Raw genomic sequence first — 24978 nt, 5'->3', positions numbered from 1 at the left:
AAAAGGAACACGAGAGTGACTCGAGTAACGTTCACCACGTCGCATCAGGAGCCCATCTTTCTGAATAGTGGCGAGAGCCCATAGTCTACAAGCAAGGCGACCGGTGGACACCCCGTGAAGGCTGAGCGGGGTAGCTGGCACGGGTCGACCAGAAGCCCACCAGAGGGCGATATTGGAGACTGTGAACTGGTGCCTAAGAGTGCTGACTTTATACAGGGCCTGTCCGGCTTTGATTTTGCCTATGGACACAGACTTTGAAAAGTTCCTATTGGCATGAAGATTTCTTCATGGCGAGCAATGATATTTCCTCTGAGCACTTGTTTTATATTTTGGGCCATAGATAAAGTGAATAGCTAAAATTTGGCGTATAAAGACACTGAGCAGTTGGCTTACAAACTTTCCGAGTGGGGGAACATTCCATAAGTTTTAGAATTAAGGTCTGATGTAACTTAATCCCATGTTGTGATCAAAGAATTCTAAACGGGTGCCCCGTTCGCAAATGTGGATTTAGTTCGTGGATTGTGCCAACCTGGGTGATACACACGTGCGGTAAAATGAAGGGCTGAGGGATCAATGGCTTCTTGAGCATTGCCATTCTAGTTGGGTCTCTTCATTTCTGAACTTGGGAGCAGGGTCCAGAAGCCTCAGCTTGTTCCCTGCATTAGCTGTCAAGGCTCTTTCCTGCAATACGTCCCTAAGCCGAAGACACGTGGACCTACCCAGAGAAAGCCCGGGCTGTTGGAGTAGCCGTGCAGAGATATGCTGACATATTCACTGCCCACGCTGCTCTGCTTACACATTCAATGCCTCGGCTCTCCTCCTTCAGCCGGCAACATGTCATCTGTTTTGAAAGATGGAAGAGGACATTGCAATTGCTGTTAGACATGCGGGTTAATGGGTTAATGTCGGACTTGTGGGTTTGGACCACACTGCTTTCAGATGTCTGCTTGATGAACACTTAACCTTTATATATGAGTCTCACTTAGACATGAGTTTCTGTGCCCCTGTTTCTCTACGAGAGCCAGAGTCACAAATAGGATACCTAGCAGTGGGGCAATGGAAAAACTCACCTTAAGATGGAGAGTAGCTATTTGTTAGACCTTGCCCTCATGGTAATTCTTCTTTCTTGTATATCCAGAGGTCAGACCAAGCCACCCTTTACTCGGTTGTTTTCGGGGGAAACTATGGGAAGTGGGAATAATGAATGTTTGTAAGCCCACTTTCTTTGAGCCACCAAAATGGGGTGATCTTTAGCTGGCTTTAGACCACCTCTGGGAAGACAGCGATGCAGTGAAATTGATGCCCACCAGTGAGTTCCTGTGCTTGGAACCATATGTCTTTGCCAGAAGTTAAAAAAAATCTGGGAGTAGGGAGAAAACATCTCCCTGGGACTGTGTGTTAAAGAGAGCCTGTGAGCAGGCTGAATTGCTTGCTGGGTGTCCACGTGGATCTACATATGGTGTGGAGGTCGGAGAAATGCAGCAATAACAGGACTGCTTGCGTATGGACACGGATACCTGTGGATTTGGTTTACCTGAAAAGGAGAACACAAGGGTGACTCGAGTAAAGTTCACCCCGTCGCATCAGGAGCCCAACTTGTTGAATAGTGGCGAGAGCCCATGGTCTACAAGCAAGGGACTAGTGGACACCCCGTGAAGACTGAGTGAGGTAACCTGTATGGGTCGACCAGAAGCCCACCAGAGGGCGATATTGGGGACTGTGAACTGGTGCCTAAGAGTGCTGACTTTATGCACGGCCTGTCCGGCTTTGATTTTGCCGATGGACACAGACTTTGAAAGGTTCCTATTGGAATGAAGATTTCTTCATAGCGAGCAATGATTGTTTCCTCTGAGCACTGGTTTTATATTAGTGGGACATACATAAAGTGAATAGCTAAAATTTGGCGTATAAAGGCACAGAGTAGTTGGCTTACAAACATTCTGAGTCGGGGAACATTCCATAAGTTTTAGAATTAAGGTCCTGATGTTACTTAATTCCATGTTGGGGTTAAAGAATTTTGATCAGGTGCCAGGTTTGCAAATTTGGATTTAGTTCATGGATTGTATCAACCTGGGCGATACACACGTGCGGTTAAATCAAGGGCGGAGGAATCAATGGTTCCTTGAGCATTGCCATTCTAGTTGGGTCTCTTCTTTTCTGGACTTGGTAGCAGGGTGCAGCTGCCTCACCTTGTTCCCTGCTTTAGCTGTCAAGGTTCCTTTTTGGCAAGACGTCCCTGAGGCGAAGACACATGTACTTACCCAAAGGAAGCCCGGGTTGTTGGAGTAGCCATGCAGAGATATGCTGACATATCCACTGCCGATGCTGCTCTGCTTACACATTCACTGCCTCGGCTCTCCACCTTCAGCCGGCAACATGTCATCTGATTTGAAAGATGGAGGAGGACATTGCAATTGGTGTTAGACATGTGGGTTAATGGGTTAATGTCGGACTGTGGGTTTGGACCACACTGCCTTCAGATGTCTGCTTGATGAACACTTAACCTTTATATGTGAGTCTCACTTAGACATGAGTTTCTGTGCCCCTGTTTGTCTACAAGAGCCAGAGTCACAAATAGGATACCTAGCAGTGGGGCAATGGAAAAACTCATCTTAAGATGGAGAGTAGCTATTTGTTTGACCTTGCCCTCATGGTAATTCTTCTTTTTTGTCTATGTAGAGGTCAGACAAAGCCACCCTTTACTCGGTTGTTTTCTGGTGAAACTATGGGAAGTGGGAAAAATGAAAGTTTGTAAGCCGACTTGCTTTGAGCCACCAAAATGGGGTGATCTTTAGCTGGGTTTACACCACCTGTGGGAAGAGAGGTATGCAGTGAAATAGATGCCCACCAGTGCTTTCGTGTACTCAGGAACCATAAGACTTGGCCAGAAGTTAAAAAAAAAAAATCTGGGATTAGGGAGAAAACATCTCCCTGTGACTGTGTGTTAAAGAGAGCCGGTGAGCAGGCTGAATTGCTTGCTGGGTGTACACGTGGATCTATATATGGTGTGGAGTTCGGAGAAATGCAGCAATAACAGGACTGCTTGCGTATGGGCACGGATACCTGTGGATTTGGTTTACGTGAAAAGGAACACGAGAGTGACTCGAGTAACGTTCACCACGTCGCATCAGGAGCCCATCTTTCTGAATAGTGGCGAGAGCCCATGGTCTACAAGCAAGGCGACCGGTGGACACCCCGTGAAGGCTGAGCGCGGTAGCTGGCACGGGTCGACCAGAAGCCCACCAGAGGGCGATATTGGAGACTGTGAACTGGTGCCTAAGAGTGCTGACTTTATACAGGGCCTGTCCGGCTTTGATTTTGCCTATGGACACAGACTTTGAAAAGTTCCTATTAGAATGAAGATTTCTTCATGGCGAGCAATGATATTTCCTCTGAGCACTTGTTTTATATTTTGGGCCATAGATAAAGTGAATAGCTAAAATTTGGCGTATAAAGACACTGAGCAGTTGGCTTACAAACTTTCCGAGTGGGGGAACATTCCATAAGTTTTAGAATTAAGGTCTGATGTAACTTAATCCCATGTTGTGATCAAAGAATTCTAAACGGGTGCCCCGTTCGCAAATGTGGATTTAGTTCGTGGATTGTGCCAACCTGGGTGATACACACGTGCGGTAAAATGAAGGGCTGAGGGATCAATGGCTTCTTGAGCATTGCCATTCTAGTTGGGTCTCTTCATTTCTGAACTTGGGAGCAGGGTCCAGAAGCCTCAGCTTGTTCCCTGCGTTAGCTGTCAAGGCTCTTTCCTGCAATACGTCCCTAAGCCGAAGACACGTGGACCTACCCAGAGAAAGCCCGGGCTGTTGGAGTAGCCGTGCAGAGATATGCTGACATATTCACTGCCCACGCTGCTCTGCTTACACATTCAATGCCTCGGCTCTCCTCCTTCAGCCGGCAACATGTCATCTGTTTTGAAAGATGGAAGAGGACATTGCAATTGCTGTTAGACATGCGGGTTAATGGGTTAATGTCGGACTTGTGGGTTTGGACCACACTGCTTTCAGATGTCTGCTTGATGAACACTTAACCTTTATATATGAGTCTCACTTAGACATGAGTTTCTGTGCCCCTGTTTCTCTACGAGAGCCAGAGTCACAAATAGGATACCTAGCAGTGGGGCAATGGAAAAACTCACCTTAAGATGGAGAGTAGCTATTTGTTAGACCTTGCCCTCATGGTAATTCTTCTTTCTTGTATATCCAGAGGTCAGACCAAGCCACCCTTTACTCGGTTGTTTTCGGGGGAAACTATGGGAAGTGGGAATAATGAATGTTTGTAAGCCCACTTTCTTTGAGCCACCAAAATGGGGTGATCTTTAGCTGGCTTTAGACCACCTCTGGGAAGACAGCGATGCAGTGAAATTGATGCCCACCAGTGAGTTCCTGTACTTGGAACCATATGTCTTTGCCAGAAGTTAAAAAAAATCTGGGAGTAGGGAGAAAACATCTCCCTGGGACTGTGTGTTAAAGAGAGCCTGTGAGCAGGCTGAATTGCTTGCTGGGTGTCCACATGGATCTACATATGGTGTGGAGGTCGGAGAAATGCAGCAATAACAGGACTGCTTGCGTATGGACACGGATACCTGTGGATTTGGTTTACCTGAAAAGGAGAACACAAGGGTGACTCGAGTAAAGTTCACCCCGTCGCATCAGGAGCCCAACTTGTTGAATAGTGGCGAGAGCCCATGGTCTACAAGCAAGGGACTAGTGGACACCCCGTGAAGACTGAGTGAGGTAACCTGTATGGGTCGACCAGAAGCCCACCAGAGGGCGATATTGGGGACTGTGAACTGGTGCCTAAGAGTGCTGACTTTATGCACGGCCTGTCCGGCTTTGATTTTGCCGATGGACACAGACTTTGAAAGGTTCCTATTGGAATGAAGATTTCTTCATAGCGAGCAATGATTGTTTCCTCTGAGCACTGGTTTTATATTAGTGGGACATACATAAAGTGAATAGCTAAAATTTGGCATATAAAGGCACAGAGTAGTTGGCTTACAAACATTCTGAGTCGGGGAACATTCCATAAGTTTTAGAATTAAGGTCCTGATGTTACTTAATTCCATGTTGGGGTTAAAGAATTTTGATCAGGTGCCAGGTTTGCAAATTTGGATTTAGTTCATGGATTGTATCAACCTGGGCGATACACACGTGCGGTTAAATCAAGGGCGGAGGAATCAATGGTTCCTTGAGCATTGCCATTCTAGTTGGGTCTCTTCTTTTCTGGACTTGGTAGCAGGGTGCAGCTGCCTCACCTTGTTCCCTGCTTTAGCTGTCAAGGTTCCTTTTTGGCAAGACGTCCCTGAGGCGAAGACACATGTATGTACTTACCCAAAGGAAGCCCGGGTTGTTGGAGTAGCCATGCAGAGATATGCTGACATATCCACTGCCGATGCTGCTCTGCTTACACATTCACTGCCTCGGCTCTCCTCCTTCAGCCGGCAACATGTCGTCTGATTTGATAGATGGAGGAGGACATTGCAATTGGTGTTAGACATGTGGGTTAATGGGTTAATGTCGGACTTGTGGGTTTGGACCACACTGCTTTCAGATGTCTGCTTGATGAACACTTAACCTTTATATGTGAGTCTCACTTAGACATGAGTTTCTGTGCCCCTGTTTGTCTACAAGAGCCAGAGTCACAAATAGGATACCTAGCAGTGGGGCAATGGAAAAACTCATCTTAAGATGGAGAGTAGCTATTTGTTTGACCTTGCCCTCATGGTAATTCTTCTTTTTTGTCTATGTAGAGGTCAGACAAAGCCACCCTTTACTCGGTTGTTTTCTGGTGAAACTATGGGAAGTGGGAAAAATGAAAGTTTGTAAGCCGACTTGCTTTGAGCCACCAAAATGGGGTGATCTTTAGCTGGGTTTACACCACCTGTGGGAAGAGAGGTATGCAGTGAAATAGATGCCCACCAGTGCTTTCGTGTACTCAGGAACCATAAGACTTGGCCAGAAGTTAAAAAAAAAAAATCTGGGATTAGGGAGAAAACATCTCCCTGTGACTGTGTGTTAAAGAGAGCCGGTGAGCAGGCTGAATTGCTTGCTGGGTGTACACGTGGATCTATATATGGTGTGGAGTTCGGAGAAATGCAGCAATAACAGGACTGCTTGCGTATGGGCACGGATACCTGTGGATTTGGTTTACGTGAAAAGGAACACGAGAGTGACTCGAGTAACGTTCACCACGTCGCATCAGGAGCCCATCTTTTTGAATAGTGGCGAGAGCCCATGGTCTACAAGCAAGGCGACCGGTGGACACCCCGTGAAGGCTGAGCGGGGTAGCTGGCACGGGTCGACCAGAAGCCCACCAGAGGGCGATATTGGAGACTGTGAACTGGTGCCTAAGAGTGCTGACTTTATACAGGGCCTGTCCGGCTTTGATTTTGCCTATGGACACAGACTTTGAAAAGTTCCTATTAGAATGAAGATTTCTTCATGGCGAGCAATGATATTTCCTCTGAGCACTTGTTTTATATTTTGGGCCATAGATAAAGTGAATAGCTAAAATTTGGCGTATAAAGACACTGAGCAGTTGGCTTACAAACTTTCCGAGTGGGGGAACATTCCATAAGTTTTAGAATTAAGGTCTGATGTAACTTAATCCCATGTTGTGATCAAAGAATTCTAAACGGGTGCCCCGTTCGCAAATGTGGATTTAGTTCGTGGATTGTGCCAACCTGGGTGATACACACGTGCGGTAAAATGAAGGGCTGAGGGATCAATGGCTTCTTGAGCATTGCCATTCTAGTTGGGTCTCTTCATTTCTGAACTTGGGAGCAGGGTCCAGAAGCCTCAGCTTGTTCCCTGCGTTAGCTGTCAAGGCTCTTTCCTGCAATACGTCCCTAAGCCGAAGACACGTGGACCTACCCAGAGAAAGCCCGGGCTGTTGGAGTAGCCGTGCAGAGATATGCTGACATATTCACTGCCCACGCTGCTCTGCTTACACATTCAATGCCTCGGCTCTCCTCCTTCAGCCGGCAACATGTCATCTGTTTTGAAAGATGGAAGAGGACATTGCAATTGCTGTTAGACATGCGGGTTAATGGGTTAATGTCGGACTTGTGGGTTTGGACCACACTGCTTTCAGATGTCTGCTTGATGAACACTTAATCTTTATATATGAGTCTCACTTAGACATGAGTTTCTGTGCCCCTGTTTATGTACAAGAGCCAGAGTCACAAATAGGATACCTAGCAGTGGAGCAATGGAAAAACTCATCTTAAGATGGAGAGTAGCTATATGTTTGACCTTGCCCTCATGGTAATTCTTCTTCATTGTCTATCCAGAGGTCAGACCAAGCCACCCTGTACTCGGTTGTTTACTGGGGAAACTATGGGAAGTGGAAATAATGAAAGTTTGTAAGCCCACTTGCTTTGAGCCACCAAAATGGGGTGATCTTTAGCTGAGTTTAGACCACCTCTGGGAAGACAGCTATGCAGTGAAATAGATGCCCACCAGAGGTTTCGTGTACTCAGGAACCATAAGCCTTTGCCAGAAGTTTAAAAAAAAATCGGAGTAGGGAGAAAACATCTCCCTGGGACTGTGTGTTAAAGAGAGCCTGTGAGCAGGCTGAATTGCTTTCTGGGTGTCCACGTGGATCTACATATGGTGTGGCGGTCGGAGAAATGCAGCAATAAAAGGACTGCTTGCATATGGGCACGGATACCTGTGGATTTGGTTTACGTGAAAAGGAACACGAGAGTGACTCGAGTAACGTTCACCACGTCGCATCAGGAGCCCATCTTGTTGAATAGTGGCGAGAGCCCATGGTCTACAAGCAAGGTGACCTGTGGACACCCCGGGAACGCTGAGCGGGGTAGCTGGCACGGGTCGACCAGAAGCCCACCAGAGGGCGATATTGGAGACTTTGAACTGGAGCCTAAGAGTTCTGACTTTATACACGGCCTGTCCGGCTTTGATTTTGCCGATGGACACAGAGTTTGAAAAGTTCCTATTAGAATGAAGATTTCTTCATGGCGAGCAATGATTGTTTCCTCTGAGCACTGGTTTTATATTAGTGGGCTATAAATAAAGTGAATAGCTAAAATTTGGCGTATAAAGGCACAGAGTAGTTTGCTTACAAACATTCTGAGTCGGGAACATTCCATAAGTTTTAGAATTAAGGTCCTGATGTTACTTATTTCTATGTTGGGGTTAAAGAATTTTGTTCGGGTGCCAGGTTTGCAAATGTGGATTTAGTTCGTGGATTGCCAACCTGGGCGATACACACGTGCGGTTAAATGAAGGGGGAGGGATCAATGGCTCCTTGAGCATTGCATTTCTAGTTGGGTCTCTTGATTTCTGAACGTTGGAGCAGGGTGCAGCTGCCTCAGCTTCTTACCTGCTTAAGCTGTCAAGGCTCCTTTCCGGCAAGACATCCCTGAGCCGAAGACACATGGACCTACCCAGAGGAAGCCCAGGCTGTTGGAGTAGCCGTGCAGAGATTTGCTGATATATCCACAGCCCACGCGGCTCTGCTTACACATTCACTGTCTCGGCCCTCCTCCTTCAGCCGGCAACATGTCCTCTGTTTTGAAAGATGGAGGAGGACATTGCAATTGGTGTTAGACATGCGGGTTAATGGGTTAATGTCGGACTTGGGGGTTTGGACCACAGTGCTTTCAGATTTCTGCTTGATGAACACTTAACCTTTATATATGAGTCTCACTTACCATGAGTTTCTGTGCCCCTGTTTCTCTACGAGGGCCAGAGTCACAAATTGGATACGTAGCAGTGGGGCAATGGTAAAACTCATCTTACGATGGAGAGTAGCTATTTGTTTGACCTTGCCCTCATGGTAATTCTTCTTCCTTGTCTATCCAGAGGTCAGACCAAGTCACCCTTTACTCGCTTGTTTTCTGGGGAAAATATGGGAAGTGGGAATAATGAAAGTTTGTAAACCCACTTGCTTTGAGCCACCAAAATGGGGTGATCTTTAGCTGAGTTTAGACCACCTCTGGGAAGACAGCTATACAGTGAAATAGATGCCCACCAGAGCTTTCGTGTACTCAGGAACCATAAGCCTTTGCCAGAAGTTAAAAAAAAAAATCGGAGTAGAGAGAAAACATCTCCCTGGGACTGTGTGTTAAAAAGAGCCTGTGAGCAGGCTGAATTGCTTGCTGGGTGTCCCCGTGGATCTACATATGGTGTGGAGGTTGGAGAAATGCAGCAGTAAAAGGACTGCTTGCATATGGGCACGGATACCTGTGGATTTGGTTTACCTGAAAAGGAACACGAGGGTGACTCGAGTAACGTTCACCACGTCGCATCAGGAGCCCATCTTGTTGAATAGTGGCGAGAGCCCATCGTCTACAAGCAAGGTGACCGGTGGACACCCCGTGAAGGCTGAGCGGGGTTGCTGGCACGGGTCGAGCAGAACCCACCAGAGGGCGATATTGGAGACTGTGAACTGGTGCCTAAGAGTGCTGACTTTATACACGTCCTGTCCGGCTTTGATTTTGCTGATGGACACAGACTTTGAAAAGTTCCTATTAGAATGAAGATTTCTTCATTGCGAGCAATGATATTTCCTCTGAGCACTTGTTTTATATTTTGGGCCATAGATAAAGTGAATAGCTTAAATTTGGCGTATAAAGACAGAGAACAGTTGGCTTACAAACTTTCCGAGTGGGGGAACATTCCATGAGTTTTAGAATTAAGGTCTGATGTAACTTAATCCCATGTTGTGATCAAAGAATTTTAAATGGGTGCCCCGTTCGCAAATGTGGATTTAGTTCGTGGATTGTGCCAACCTGGGTGATACACACGTGCGGTAAAATGAAGGGCTGAGGGATCAATGACTTCTTGAGCATTGACATTCTAGTTGCGTCTCTTCATTTCTGAACTTGGGAGCAGGGTCCAGATGCCTCAGCTTGTTCCCTGCGTTAGCTGTCAAGGCTCTTTCCTGCAATACGTCCCTAAGCCGAAGACACATGGACCTACCCAGAGAAAGCCCGGGCTGTTGGAATAGCCGTGCAGAGATATGCTGACATATTCACTGCCCACGCTGCTCTGCTTACACATTCAATGCCTCGGCTTTCCTCATTCAGCCGGCAACATGTCATCTGTTTTGAAAGATGGAAGAGGACATTGCAATTGGTGTTAGTCATGCGGGTTAATGGGTTAATGTCGGACTTGTGGGTTTGGACCACACTGCTTTCAGATGTCTGCTTGATGAACACTTAACCTTTATATATGAGTCTCACTTAGACATGAGTTTCTGTGCCCCCATTTCTCTACGAGAGCCAGAGTCACAAATAGGATACCTAGCAGTGGGGCAATGGAAAAACTCATCTTAAGATGGAGAGTAGCTATTTGTTTGACCTTGCCCTCATGGTAATTCTTCTTTTTTGTCTATGTAGAGGTCAGACCAAGCCACCCTTTACTCGGTTGTTTACTGGGGAAACTATGGGAAGTGGGAATAATGAAAGTTTGTAAGCCCACTTTCTTTGAGCCACCAAAATGGGGTGATCTGTAGCTGGCTTTAGACCACCTCTGGGAAGACAGCTATGCAGTGAAATTGATGCCCACCAGTGAGTTCCTGTACTTGGAAGCATATTTCTTTGCCAGAAGTTAAAAAAAATCTGGGAGTAGGGAGAAAACATCTCCCTGGGACTGTGTGTTAAAGAGAGCCTGTGAGCAGGCTGAATTGCTTCCTGGGTGTCCAAGTGGATCTACATGTGGTGTGGAGGTCGGAGAAATGCAGCAATAAAAGGACTACTTGTGTATGGGCACGGATACGTGTGGATTTGGTTTACCTGAAAAGGAGAACACGAGGGTGACTCGAGTAAAGTTCACCAGGTCGCATCAGGAGCCCAACTTGTTGAATAGTGGCGAGAGCCCATGGTCTACAAGCAAGGTGAGTGGTGGATACCCCGTGAAAGCTGAGCGAGGTAGCTGGCACGGGTCGACCCGAAGCCCACCAGAGGACGATATTGGAGACTGTGAACTGGTGCCTAAGAGTGCTGAGTTTATGCACGGCCTGTCAGGCTTTGATTTTGCCGATGGACACAGACTTTGAATGGTTCCTATTGGAATGAAGATTTCTTCATGGCGAGCAATGATTGTTTCCTCTGAGCACTTGTTTTATATTTTGATCCATAGATAAAGTGAATAGCTAAAATTTGGCGTATAATGGCACAGAGTTGTTGGCTTACAAACTTTCTGAGTGGGGGAACATTCCATAAGTTTTAAAATTAAAGTCCTGATGTTACTTAATTCCATGTTGGGTTTAGAGAATTTTGAACGGGTGCCAGGTTCGCAAATGTGGATTTAGTTCGTAGATTGTGCGAACCTGGGCAATACACACGTGCGGTTAAATGAAGGGCGGAGGGATCAATGGCTTCTTGAGCATTGCCATTCTAGTTGGGTCTCTTCATTTCTGAACGTGGGAGCAGGGTGCAGCTGCCTCACCTTGTTCCCTGCGTTAGCTGTCAAGGCTCCTTTCCTGCAATACGTCCCTAAGCCGAGACACATGTACTTACCCAAAGGAAGCCCGGGTTGTTGGGGTAGCCGTGCAGAGATATGCTGACATATCCACTGCCGATGCTGCTCTGCTTTCACATTCACTGCCTCGGCTCTCCTCCTTCAGTCGGCAACATGTCGTCTGTTTTGAAAGAAGGAGGAGGACATTGCAATTGGTGTTGGACATGTGGGTTAATGTCGGACTTGTGGGTTTGGACCACACTGCTTTCGGATGTCTGCTTGATGAACACTTAACCTTTATATATGAGTCTCACTTAGACATGAGTTTCTGTGCCCCTGTTTCTCTACGAGAGCCAGAGTCACAAATAGGATACCTAGCAGTGGGGCAATGGAAAAACTCATCTTAAGATGGAGAGTAGCTATTTGTTTGACCTTGCCCTCATGGTAATTCTTCTTTTTTGTCTATGTAGAGGTCAGACAAAGCCACCCTTTACTCGGTTGTTTTCTGGTGAAACTATGGGAAGTGGGAAAAATGAAAGTTTGTAAGCCGACTTGCTTTGAGCCACCAAAATGGGGTGATCTTTAGATGGGTTTACACCACCTGTGGGAAGAGAGGTATGCAGTGAAATAGATGCCCACCAGTGCTTTCGTGTACTCAGGAACCATAAGACTTGGCCAGAAGTTAAAAAAAAAAAATCTGGGATTAGGGAGAAAACATCTCCCTGTGACTGTGTGTTAAAGAGAGCCGGTGAGCAGGCTGAATTGCTTGCTGGGTGTACACGTGGATCTATATATGGTGTGGAGTTCGGAGAAATGCAGCAATAACAGGACTGCTTGCGTATGGGCACGGATACCTGTGGATTTGGTTTACGTGAAAAGGAACACGAGAGTGACTCGAGTAACGTTCACCACGTCGCATCAGGAGCCCATCTTTCTGAATAGTGGCGAGAGCCCATGGTCTACAAGCAAGGCGACCGGTGGACACCCCGTGAAGGCTGAGCGGGGTAGCTGGCACGGGTCGACCAGAAGCCCACCAGAGGGCGATATTGGAGACTGTGAACTGGTGCCTAAGAGTGCTGACTTTATACAGGGCCTGTCCGGCTTTGATTTTGCCTATGGACACAGACTTTGAAAAGTTCCTATTGGCATGAAGATTTCTTCATGGCGAGCAATGATATTTCCTCTGAGCACTTGTTTTATATTTTGGGCCATAGATAAAGTGAATAGCTAAAATTTGGCGTATAAAGACACTGAGCAGTTGGCTTACAAACTTTCCGAGTGGGGGAACATTCCATAAGTTTTAGAATTAAGGTCTGATGTAACTTAATCCCATGTTGTGATCAAAGAATTCTAAACGGGTGCCCCGTTCGCAAATGTGGATTTAGTTCGTGGATTGTGCCAACCTGGGTGATACACACGTGCGGTAAAATGAAGGGCTGAGGGATCAATGGCTTCTTGAGCATTGCCATTCTAGTTGGGTCTCTTCATTTCTGAACTTGGGAGCAGGGTCCAGAAGCCTCAGCTTGTTCCCTGCGTTAGCTGTCAAGGCTCTTTCCTGCAATACGTCCCTAAGCCGAAGACACGTGGACCTACCCAGAGAAAGCCCGGGCTGTTGGAGTAGCCGTGCAGAGATATGCTGACATATTCACTGCCCACGCTGCTCTGCTTACACATTCAATGCCTCGGCTCTCCTCCTTCAGCCGGCAACATGTCATCTGTTTTGAAAGATGGAAGAGGACATTGCAATTGCTGTTAGACATGCGGGTTAATGGGTTAATGTCGGACTTGTGGGTTTGGACCACACTGCTTTCAGATGTCTGCTTGATGAACACTTAACCTTTATATATGAGTCTCACTTAGACATGAGTTTCTGTGCCCCTGTTTCTCTACGAGAGCCAGAGTCACAAATAGGATACCTAGCAGTGGGGCAATGGAAAAACTCACCTTAAGATGGAGAGTAGCTATTTGTTAGACCTTGCCCTCATGGTAATTCTTCTTTCTTGTATATCCAGAGGTCAGACCAAGCCACCCTTTACTCGGTTGTTTTCGGGGGAAACTATGGGAAGTGGGAATAATGAATGTTTGTAAGCCCACTTTCTTTGAGCCACCAAAATGGGGTGATCTTTAGCTGGCTTTAGACCACCTCTGGGAAGACAGCGATGCAGTGAAATTGATGCCCACCAGTGAGTTCCTGTGCTTGGAACCATATGTCTTTGCCAGAAGTTAAAAAAAATCTGGGAGTAGGGAGAAAACATCTCCCTGGGACTGTGTGTTAAAGAGAGCCTGTGAGCAGGCTGAATTGCTTGCTGGGTGTCCACATGGATCTACATATGGTGTGGAGGTCGGAGAAATGCAGCAATAACAGGACTGCTTGCGTATGGACACGGATACCTGTGGATTTGGTTTACCTGAAAAGGAGAACACAAGGGTGACTCGAGTAAAGTTCACCCCGTCGCATCAGGAGCCCAACTTGTTGAATAGTGGCGAGAGCCCATGGTCTACAAGCAAGGGACTAGTGGACACCCCGTGAAGACTGAGTGAGGTAACCTGTATGGGTCGACCAGAAGCCCACCAGAGGGCGATATTGGGGACTGTGAACTGGTGCCTAAGAGTGCTGACTTTATGCACGGCCTGTCCGGCTTTGATTTTGCCGATGGACACAGACTTTGAAAGGTTCCTATTGGAATGAAGATTTCTTCATAGCGAGCAATGATTGTTTCCTCTGAGCACTGGTTTTATATTAGTGGGACATACATAAAGTGAATAGCTAAAATTTGGCATATAAAGGCACAGAGTAGTTGGCTTACAAACATTCTGAGTCGGGGAACATTCCATAAGTTTTAGAATTAAGGTCCTGATGTTACTTAATTCCATGTTGGGGTTAAAGAATTTTGATCAGGTGCCAGGTTTGCAAATTTGGATTTAGTTCATGGATTGTATCAACCTGGGCGATACACACGTGCGGTTAAATCAAGGGCGGAGGAATCAATGGTTCCTTGAGCATTGCCATTCTAGTTGGGTCTCTTCTTTTCTGGACTTGGTAGCAGGGTGCAGCTGCCTCACCTTGTTCCCTGCTTTAGCTGTCAAGGTTCCTTTTTGGCAAGACGTCCCTGAGGCGAAGACACATGTATGTACTTACCCAAAGGAAGCCCGGGTTGTTGGAGTAGCCATGCAGAGATATGCTGACATATCCACTGCCGATGCTGCTCTGCTTACACATTCACTGCCTCGGCTCTCCTCCTTCAGCCGGCAACATGTCGTCTGATTTGATAGATGGAGGAGGACATTGCAATTGGTGTTAGACATGTGGGTTAATGGGTTAATGTCGGACTTGTGGGTTTGGACCACACTGCTTTCAGATGTCTGCTTGATGAACACTTAACCTTTATATGTGAGTCTCACTTAGACATGAGTTTCTGTGCCCCTGTTTGTCTACAAGAGCCAGAGTCACAAATAGGATACCTAGCAGTGGGGCAATGGAAAAACTCATCTTAAGATGGAGAGTAGCTATTTGTTTGACCTTGCCCTCATGGTAATTCTTCTTTTTTGTCTATGTAGAGGTCAGACAAAGCCACCCTTTACTCGGTTGTTTTCTGGTGAAACTATGGGAAGTGGGAAAAATGAAAGTTTGTAAGCCGACTTGCTTTGAGCCACCAAAATGGGGTGATCTTTAGCTGGGTTTACACCACCTGTGGGAAGAGAGGTATGCAGTGAAATAGATGCCCACCAGTGCTTTCGTGTACTCAGGAACCATAAGACTTGGCCAGAAGTTAAAAAAAAAAAATCTGGGATTAGGGAGAAAACATCTCCCTGTGACTGTGTGTTAAAGAGAGCCGGTGAGCAGGCTGAATTGCTTGCTGGGTGTACACGTGGATCTATATATGGTGTGGAGTTCGGAGAAATGCAGCAATAACAGGACTGCTTGCGTATGGGCACGGATACCTGTGGATTTGGTTTACGTGAAAAGGAACACGAGAGTGACTCGAGTAACGTTCACCACGTCGCATCAGGAGCCCATCTTTCTGAATAGTGGCGAGAGCCCATAGTCTACAAGCAAGGCGACCGGTGGACACCCCGTGAAGGCTGAGCGGGGTAGCTGGCACGGGTCGACCAGAAGCCCACCAGAGGGCGATATTGGAGACTGTGAACTGGTGCCTAAGAGTGCTGACTTTATACAGGGCCTGTCCGGCTTTGATTTTGCCTATGGACACAGACTTTGAAAAGTTCCTATTGGCATGAAGATTTCTTCATGGCGAGCAATGATATTTCCTCTGAGCACTTGTTTTATATTTTGGGCCATAGATAAAGTGAATAGCTAAAATTTGGCGTATAAAGACACTGAGCAGTTGGCTTACAAACTTTCCGAGTGGGGGAACATTCCATAAGTTTTAGAATTAAGGTCTGATGTAACTTAATCCCATGTTGTGATCAAAGAATTCTAAACGGGTGCCCCGTTCGCAAATGTGGATTTAGTTCGTGGATTGTGCCAACCTGGGTGATACACACGTGCGGTAAAATGAAGGGCTGAGGGATCAATGGCTTCTTGAGCATTGCCATTCTAGTTGGGTCTCTTCATTTCTGAACTTGGGAGCAGGGTCCAGAAGCCTCAGCTTGTTCCCTGCATTAGCTGTCAAGGCTCTTTCCTGCAATACGTCCCTAAGCCGAAGACACGTGGACCTACCCAGAGAAAGCCCGGGCTGTTGGAGTAGCCGTGCAGAGATATGCTGACATATTCACTGCCCACGCTGCTCTGCTTACACATTCAATGCCTCGGCTCTCCTCCTTCAGCCGGCAACATGTCATCTGTTTTGAAAGATGGAAGAGGACATTGCAATTGCTGTTAGACATGCGGGTTAATGGGTTAATGTCGGACTTGTGGGTTTGGACCACACTGCTTTCAGATGTCTGCTTGATGAACACTTAACCTTTATATATGAGTCTCACTTAGACATGAGTTTCTGTGCCCCTGTTTCTCTACGAGAGCCAGAGTCACAAATAGGATACCTAGCAGTGGGGCAATGGAAAAACTCACCTTAAGATGGAGAGTAGCTATTTGTTAGACCTTGCCCTCATGGTAATTCTTCTTTCTTGTATATCCAGAGGTCAGACCAAGCCACCCTTTACTCGGTTGTTTTCGGGGGAAACTATGGGAAGTGGGAATAATGAATGTTTGTAAGCCCACTTTCTTTGAGCCACCAAAATGGGGTGATCTTTAGCTGGCTTTAGACCACCTCTGGGAAGACAGCGATGCAGTGAAATTGATGCCCACCAGTGAGTTCCTGTGCTTGGAACCATATGTCTTTGCCAGAAGTTAAAAAAAATCTGGGAGTAGGGAGAAAACATCTCCCTGGGACTGTGTGTTAAAGAGAGCCTGTGAGCAGGCTGAATTGCTTGCTGGGTGTCCACGTGGATCTACATATGGTGTGGAGGTCGGAGAAATGCAGCAATAACAGGACTGCTTGCGTATGGACACGGATACCTGTGGATTTGGTTTACCTGAAAAGGAGAACACAAGGGTGACTCGAGTAAAGTTCACCCCGTCGCATCAGGAGCCCAACTTGTTGAATAGTGGCGAGAGCCCATGGTCTACAAGCAAGGGACTAGTGGACACCCCGTGAAGACTGAGTGAGGTAACCTGTATGGGTCGACCAGAAGCCCACCAGAGGGCGATATTGGGGACTGTGAACTGGTGCCTAAGAGTGCTGACTTTATGCACGGCCTGTCCGGCTTTGATTTTGCCGATGGACACAGACTTTGAAAGGTTCCTATTGGAATGAAGATTTCTTCATAGCGAGCAATGATTGTTTCCTCTGAGCACTGGTTTTATATTAGTGGGACATACATAAAGTGAATAGCTAAAATTTGGCGTATAAAGGCACAGAGTAGTTGGCTTACAAACATTCTGAGTCGGGGAACATTCCATAAGTTTTAGAATTAAGGTCCTGATGTTACTTAATTCCATGTTGGGGTTAAAGAATTTTGATCAGGTGCCAGGTTTGCAAATTTGGATTTAGTTCATGGATTGTATCAACCTGGGCGATACACACGTGCGGTTAAATCAAGGGCGGAGGAATCAATGGTTCCTTGAGCATTGCCATTCTAGTTGGGTCTCTTCTTTTCTGGACTTGGTAGCAGGGTGCAGCTGCCTCACCTTGTTCCCTGCTTTAGCTGTCAAGGTTCCTTTTTGGCAAGACGTCCCTGAGGCGAAGACACATGTACTTACCCAAAGGAAGCCCGGGTTGTTGGAGTAGCCATGCAGAGATATGCTGACATATCCACTGCCGATGCTGCTCTGCTTACACATTCACTGCCTCGGCTCTCCTCCTTCAGCCGGCAACATGTCATCTGATTTGAAAGATGGAGGAGGACATTGCAATTGGTGTTAGACATGTGGGTTAATGGGTTAATGTCGGACTGTGGGTTTGGACCACACTGCCTTCAGATGTCTGCTTGATGAACACTTAACCTTTATATGTGAGTCTCACTTAGACATGAGTTTCTGTGCCCCTGTTTGTCTACAAGAGCCAGAGTCACAAATAGGATACCTAGCAGTGGGGCAATGGAAAAACTCATCTTAAGATGGAGAGTAGCTATTTGTTTGACCTTGCCCTCATGGTAATTCTTCTTTTTTGTCTATGTAGAGGTCAGACAAAGCCACCCTTTACTCGGTTGTTTTCTGGTGAAACTATGGGAAGTGGGAAAAATGAAAGTTTGTAAGCCGACTTGCTTTGAGCCACCAAAATGGGGTGATCTTTAGCTGGGTTTACACCACCTGTGGGAAGAGAGGTATGCAGTGAAATAGATGCCCACCAGTGCTTTCGTGTACTCAGGAACCATAAGACTTGGCCAGAAGTTAAAAAAAAAAAATCTGGGATTAGGGAGAAAACATCTCCCTGTGACTGTGTGTTAAAGAGAGCCGGTGAGCAGGCTGAATTGCTTGCTGGGTGTACACGTGGATCTATATATGGTGTGGAGTTCGGAGAAATGCAGCAATAACAGGACTGCTTGCGTATGGGCACGGATACCTGTGGATTTGGTTTACGTGAAAAGGAACACGAGAGTGACTCGAGTAACGTTCACCACGTCGCATCAGGAGCCCATCTTTCTGAATAGTGGCGAGAGCCCATGGTCTACAAGCAAGGCGACCGGTGGACACCCCGTGAAGGCTGAGCGCGGTAGCTGGCACGGGTCGACCAGAAGCCCACCAGAGGGCGATATTGGAGACTGTGAACTGGTGCCTAAGAGTGCTGACTTTATACAGGGCCTGTCCGGCTTTGATTTTGCCTATGGACACAGACTTTGAAAAGTTCCTATTAGAATGAAGATTTCTTCATGGCGAGCAATGATATTTCCTCTGAGCACTTGTTTTATATTTTGGGCCATAGATAAAGTGAATAGCTAAAATTTGGCGTATAAAGACACTGAGCAGTTGGCTTACAAACTTTCCGAGTGGGGGAACATTCCATAAGTTTTAGAATTAAGGTCTGATGTAACTTAATCCCATGTTGTGATCAAAGAATTCTAAACGGGTGCCCCGTTCGCAAATGTGGATTTAGTTCGTGGATTGTGCCAACCTGGGTGATACACACGTGCGGTAAAATGAAGGGCTGAGGGATCAATGGCTTCTTGAGCATTGCCATTCTAGTTGGGTCTCTTCATTTCTGAACTTGGGAGCAGGGTCCAGAAGCCTCAGCTTGTTCCCTGCGTTAGCTGTCAAGGCTCTTTCCTGCAATACGTCCCTAAGCCGAAGACACGTGGACCTACCCAGAGAAAGCCCGGGCTGTTGGAGTAGCCGTGCAGAGATATGCTGACATATTCACTGCCCACGCTGCTCTGCTTACACATTCAATGCCTCGGCTCTCCTCCTTCAGCCGGCAACATGTCATCTGTTTTGAAAGATGGAAGAGGACATTGCAATTGCTGTTAGACATGCGGGTTAATGGGTTAATGTCGGACTTGTGGGTTTGGACCACACTGCTTTCAGATGTCTGCTTGATGAACACTTAACCTTTATATATGAGTCTCACTTAGACATGAGTTTCTGTGCCCCTGTTTCTCTACGAGAGCCAGAGTCACAAATAGGATACCTAGCAGTGGGGCAATGGAAAAACTCACCTTAAGATGGAGAGTAGCTATTTGTTAGACCTTGCCCTCATGGTAATTCTTCTTTCTTGTATATCCAGAGGTCAGACCAAGCCACCCTTTACTCGGTTGTTTTCGGGGGAAACTATGGGAAGTGGGAATAATGAATGTTTGTAAGCCCACTTTCTTTGAGCCACCAAAATGGGGTGATCTTTAGCTGGCTTTAGACCACCTCTGGGAAGACAGCGATGCAGTGAAATTGATGCCCACCAGTGAGTTCCTGTGCTTGGAACCATATGTCTTTGCCAGAAGTTAAAAAAAATCTGGGAGTAGGGAGAAAACATCTCCCTGGGACTGTGTGTTAAAGAGAGCCTGTGAGCAGGCTGAATTGCTTGCTGGGTGTCCACATGGATCTACATATGGTGTGGAGGTCGGAGAAATGCAGCAATAACAGGACTGCTTGCGTATGGACACGGATACCTGTGGATTTGGTTTACCTGAAAAGGAGAACACAAGGGTGACTCGAGTAAAGTTCACCCCGTCGCATCAGGAGCCCAACTTGTTGAATAGTGGCGAGAGCCCATGGTCTACAAGCAAGGGACTAGTGGACACCCCGTGAAGACTGAGTGAGGTAACCTGTATGGGTCGACCAGAAGCCCACCAGAGGGCGATATTGGGGACTGTGAACTGGTGCCTAAGAGTGCTGACTTTATGCACGGCCTGTCCGGCTTTGATTTTGCCGATGGACACAGACTTTGAAAGGTTCCTATTGGAATGAAGATTTCTTCATAGCGAGCAATGATTGTTTCCTCTGAGCACTGGTTTTATATTAGTGGGACATACATAAAGTGAATAGCTAAAATTTGGCATATAAAGGCACAGAGTAGTTGGCTTACAAACATTCTGAGTCGGGGAACATTCCATAAGTTTTAGAATTAAGGTCCTGATGTTACTTAATTCCATGTTGGGGTTAAAGAATTTTGATCAGGTGCCAGGTTTGCAAATTTGGATTTAGTTCATGGATTGTATCAACCTGGGCGATACACACGTGCGGTTAAATCAAGGGCGGAGGAATCAATGGTTCCTTGAGCATTGCCATTCTAGTTGGGTCTCTTCTTTTCTGGACTTGGTAGCAGGGTGCAGCTGCCTCACCTTGTTCCCTGCTTTAGCTGTCAAGGTTCCTTTTTGGCAAGACGTCCCTGAGGCGAAGACACATGTATGTACTTACCCAAAGGAAGCCCGGGTTGTTGGAGTAGCCATGCAGAGATATGCTGACATATCCACTGCCGATGCTGCTCTGCTTACACATTCACTGCCTCGGCTCTCCTCCTTCAGCCGGCAACATGTCGTCTGATTTGATAGATGGAGGAGGACATTGCAATTGGTGTTAGACATGTGGGTTAATGGGTTAATGTCGGACTTGTGGGTTTGGACCACACTGCTTTCAGATGTCTGCTTGATGAACACTTAACCTTTATATGTGAGTCTCACTTAGACATGAGTTTCTGTGCCCCTGTTTGTCTACAAGAGCCAGAGTCACAAATAGGATACCTAGCAGTGGGGCAATGGAAAAACTCATCTTAAGATGGAGAGTAGCTATTTGTTTGACCTTGCCCTCATGGTAATTCTTCTTTTTTGTCTATGTAGAGGTCAGACAAAGCCACCCTTTACTCGGTTGTTTTCTGGTGAAACTATGGGAAGTGGGAAAAATGAAAGTTTGTAAGCCGACTTGCTTTGAGCCACCAAAATGGGGTGATCTTTAGCTGGGTTTACACCACCTGTGGGAAGAGAGGTATGCAGTGAAATAGATGCCCACCAGTGCTTTCGTGTACTCAGGAACCATAAGACTTGGCCAGAAGTTAAAAAAAAAAAATCTGGGATTAGGGAGAAAACATCTCCCTGTGACTGTGTGTTAAAGAGAGCCGGTGAGCAGGCTGAATTGCTTGCTGGGTGTACACGTGGATCTATATATGGTGTGGAGTTCGGAGAAATGCAGCAATAACAGGACTGCTTGCGTATGGGCACGGATACCTGTGGATTTGGTTTACGTGAAAAGGAACACGAGAGTGACTCGAGTAACGTTCACCACGTCGCATCAGGAGCCCATCTTTTTGAATAGTGGCGAGAGCCCATGGTCTACAAGCAAGGCGACCGGTGGACACCCCGTGAAGGCTGAGCGGGGTAGCTGGCACGGGTCGACCAGAAGCCCACCAGAGGGCGATATTGGAGACTGTGAACTGGTGCCTAAGAGTGCTGACTTTATACAGGGCCTGTCCGGCTTTGATTTTGCCTATGGACACAGACTTTGAAAAGTTCCTATTAGAATGAAGATTTCTTCATGGCGAGCAATGATATTTCCTCTGAGCACTTGTTTTATATTTTGGGCCATAGATAAAGTGAATAGCTAAAATTTGGCGTATAAAGACACTGAGCAGTTGGCTTACAAACTTTCCGAGTGGGGGAACATTCCATAAGTTTTAGAATTAAGGTCTGATGTAACTTAATCCCATGTTGTGATCAAAGAATTCTAAACGGGTGCCCCGTTCGCAAATGTGGATTTAGTTCGTGGATTGTGCCAACCTGGGTGATACACACGTGCGGTAAAATGAAGGGCTGAGGGATCAATGGCTTCTTGAGCATTGCCATTCTAGTTGGGTCTCTTCATTTCTGAACTTGGGAGCAGGGTCCAGAAGCCTCAGCTTGTTCCCTGCGTTAGCTGTCAAGGCTCTTTCCTGCAATACGTCCCTAAGCCGAAGACACGTGGACCTACCCAGAGAAAGCCCGGGCTGTTGGAGTAGCCGTGCAGAGATATGCTGACATATTCACTGCCCACGCTGCTCTGCTTACACATTCAATGCCTCGGCTCTCCTCCTTCAGCCGGCAACATGTCATCTGTTTTGAAAGATGGAAGAGGACATTGCAATTGCTGTTAGACATGCGGGTTAATGGGTTAATGTCGGACTTGTGGGTTTGGACCACACTGCTTTCAGATGTCTGCTTGATGAACACTTAACCTTTATATATGAGTCTCACTTAGACATGAGTTTCTGTGCCCCTGTTTCTCTACGAGAGCCAGAGTCACAAATAGGATACCTAGCAGTGGGGCAATGGAAAAACTCACCTTAAGATGGAGAGTAGCTATTTGTTAGACCTTGCCCTCATGGTAATTCTTCTTTCTTGTATATCCAGAGGTCAGACCAAGCCACCCTTTACTCGGTTGTTTTCGGGGGAAACTATGGGAAGTGGGAATAATGAATGTTTGTAAGCCCACTTTCTTTGAGCCACCAAAATGGGGTGATCTTTAGCTGGCTTTAGACCACCTCTGGGAAGACAGCGATGCAGTGAAATTGATGCCCACCAGTGAGTTCCTGTGCTTGGAACCATATGTCTTTGCCAGAAGTTAAAAAAAATCTGGGAGTAGGGAGAAAACATCTCCCTGGGACTGTGTGTTAAAGAGAGCCTGTGAGCAGGCTGAATTGCTTGCTGGGTGTCCACGTGGATCTACATATGGTGTGGAGGTCGGAGAAATGCAGCAATAACAGGACTGCTTGCGTATGGACACGGATACCTGTGGATTTGGTTTACCTGAAAAGGAGAACACAAGGGTGACTCGAGTAAAGTTCACCCCGTCGCATCAGGAGCCCAACTTGTTGAATAGTGGCGAGAGCCCATGGTCTACAAGCAAGGGACTAGTGGACACCCCGTGAAGACTGAGTGAGGTAACCTGTATGGGTCGACCAGAAGCCCACCAGAGGGCGATATTGGGGACTGTGAACTGGTGCCTAAGAGTGCTGACTTTATGCACGGCCTGTCCGGCTTTGATTTTGCCGATGGACACAGACTTTGAAAGGTTCCTATTGGAATGAAGATTTCTTCATAGCGAGCAATGATTGTTTCCTCTGAGCACTGGTTTTATATTAGTGGGACATACATAAAGTGAATAGCTAAAATTTGGCATATAAAGGCACAGAGTAGTTGGCTTACAAACATTCTGAGTCGGGGAACATTCCATAAGTTTTAGAATTAAGGTCCTGATGTTACTTAATTCCATGTTGGGGTTAAAGAATTTTGATCAGGTGCCAGGTTTGCAAATTTGGATTTAGTTCATGGATTGTATCAACCTGGGCGATACACACGTGCGGTTAAATCAAGGGCGGAGGAATCAATGGTTCCTTGAGCATTGCCATTCTAGTTGGGTCTCTTCTTTTCTGGACTTGGTAGCAGGGTGCAGCTGCCTCACCTTGTTCCCTGCTTTAGCTGTCAAGGTTCCTTTTTGGCAAGACGTCCCTGAGGCGAAGACACATGTATGTACTTACCCAAAGGAAGCCCGGGTTGTTGGAGTAGCCATGCAGAGATATGCTGACATATCCACTGCCGATGCTGCTCTGCTTACACATTCACTGCCTCGGCTCTCCTCCTTCAGCCGGCAACATGTCGTCTGATTTGATAGATGGAGGAGGACATTGCAATTGGTGTTAGACATGTGGGTTAATGGGTTAATGTCGGACTTGTGGGTTTGGACCACACTGCTTTCAGATGTCTGCTTGATGAACACTTAACCTTTATATGTGAGTCTCACTTAGACATGAGTTTCTGTGCCCCTGTTTGTCTACAAGAGCCAGAGTCACAAATAGGATACCTAGCAGTGGGGCAATGGAAAAACTCATCTTAAGATGGAGAGTAGCTATTTGTTTGACCTTGCCCTCATGGTAATTCTTCTTTTTTGTCTATGTAGAGGTCAGACAAAGCCACCCTTTACTCGGTTGTTTTCTGGTGAAACTATGGGAAGTGGGAAAAATGAAAGTTTGTAAGCCGACTTGCTTTGAGCCACCAAAATGGGGTGATCTTTAGCTGGGTTTACACCACCTGTGGGAAGAGAGGTATGCAGTGAAATAGATGCCCACCAGTGCTTTCGTGTACTCAGGAACCATAAGACTTGGCCAGAAGTTAAAAAAAAAAAATCTGGGATTAGGGAGAAAACATCTCCCTGTGACTGTGTGTTAAAGAGAGCCGGTGAGCAGGCTGAATTGCTTGCTGGGTGTACACGTGGATCTATATATGGTGTGGAGTTCGGAGAAATGCAGCAATAACAGGACTGCTTGCGTATGGGCACGGATACCTGTGGATTTGGTTTACGTGAAAAGGAACACGAGAGTGACTCGAGTAACGTTCACCATGTCGCATCAGGAGCCCATCTTTTTGAATAGTGGCGAGAGCCCATGGTCTACAAGCAAGGCGACCGGTGGACACCCCGTGAAGGCTGAGCGGGGTAGCTGGCACGGGTCGACCAGAAGCCCACCAGAGGGCGATATTGGAGACTGTGAACTGGTGCCTAAGAGTGCTGACTTTATACAGGGCCTGTCCGGCTTTGATTTTGCCTATGGACACAGACTTTGAAAAGTTCCTATTAGAATGAAGATTTCTTCATGGCGAGCAATGATATTTCCTC

Source organism: Tenrec ecaudatus, chromosome 11, assembly GCF_050624435.1.
Source record: "Tenrec ecaudatus isolate mTenEca1 chromosome 11, mTenEca1.hap1, whole genome shotgun sequence".
Lineage (NCBI taxonomy): Eukaryota > Metazoa > Chordata > Mammalia > Afrosoricida > Tenrecidae > Tenrec > Tenrec ecaudatus.
Note: the sequence above shows the minus strand (reverse complement) of the source record.